Here is a 287-nt window from a genome sequence, read left to right as displayed (position 1 = left end):
GGAGTGCAGAATTATTAGGCAAATGAGTATTTTGACCACATCATCCTCTTTATGCATGTTGTCCTACTTCAAGCTGTATAGGCTCGAAAGCCTACTACCAATTAAGCATATTAGGTGATGTGCATCTCAGTAATGAGAAGGGGTGTGGTCTAATGACATCAACACCCTATATCAGGTGTGCATAATTATTAGGCAACTTTCTTTCCTTTGGCAAAATGGGTCAAAAGGACTTGACAGGCTCAGAAAAGTCAAAAATAGTGAGATATCTTGCAGAGGGATGCAGCACT

This window comes from Puntigrus tetrazona, chromosome 18 (genome assembly GCF_018831695.1).
Source record: "Puntigrus tetrazona isolate hp1 chromosome 18, ASM1883169v1, whole genome shotgun sequence".
NCBI classification, from domain to species: Eukaryota; Metazoa; Chordata; class Actinopteri; order Cypriniformes; family Cyprinidae; genus Puntigrus; species Puntigrus tetrazona.
Note: the sequence above shows the minus strand (reverse complement) of the source record.